Source organism: Schistocerca americana, chromosome 3 (genome assembly GCF_021461395.2).
Source record: "Schistocerca americana isolate TAMUIC-IGC-003095 chromosome 3, iqSchAmer2.1, whole genome shotgun sequence".
NCBI classification, from domain to species: Eukaryota; Metazoa; Arthropoda; class Insecta; order Orthoptera; family Acrididae; genus Schistocerca; species Schistocerca americana.
Genome location: NC_060121.1, coordinates 780,876,555 through 780,877,358, shown reverse-complemented (window position 1 = coordinate 780,877,358; position 804 = coordinate 780,876,555).

The window sequence follows — 804 nt, the reverse complement described above, 5'->3', positions numbered from 1 at the left end:
TTGTGATGAAGCAAGCTGGGATATTTTGACTTTTATTTTGACTTCCCCTCTTGTTTGGCCATCTGCCTCCTTAAAATACTTTTTTAAAATTTTAACTAATTACCATTAACATACGTGAATATAATCTGCATTTTCATAAAAGAGAAAGGTTAACCCTCAGTTTTAAAGAATGTAACACCAGATCTAATTTTGTGCTTAGTTTTCTGTATGTAATTAATTTTCTAATTTATTTCGACTATTCATAGTTAGTATCTTTTGTTGTAGGGTGAAATCAGTAATTGTTTCTTAACTTAAATTCTATTATTGACGTGTAAGGAAATATAAATTCTGTACTAATTATAAACATTTTGAAGACAAAATACTAGTAATATTAAAGTATCTATTTAGCTCTGTTCAAAAACATGTTAGCAAAGCCAGCCCTTAATTAATTCCAAAGTAATTAATAGTTTTGTCAAAGGTATTGTTTGCATAACTATATTTATTAATTTCATAATTTAAACAAATAATTCACCCTTTCTCTTGTAGTAGAGAAACTATTTAAAAGAACCAATTTTTCGATGCGTTCAGTTAATTTAATGAGTTAAGTTTTAATTGTAATTTCTGTAAATTTAACTTTGAACAGTTTGTAGTTTCAGTACCTATTATTCTAATGATATACAGGGTGTTACAAAAAGGTACGGCCAAACTTTCAGGAAACATTCCTCACACACAAAGAAAGAAAATATGTTATGTGGACATGTGTCCGGAAATGCTTACTTTCCATGTTAGAGCTCATTTTATTACTTCTCTTCAAACCACATTAAT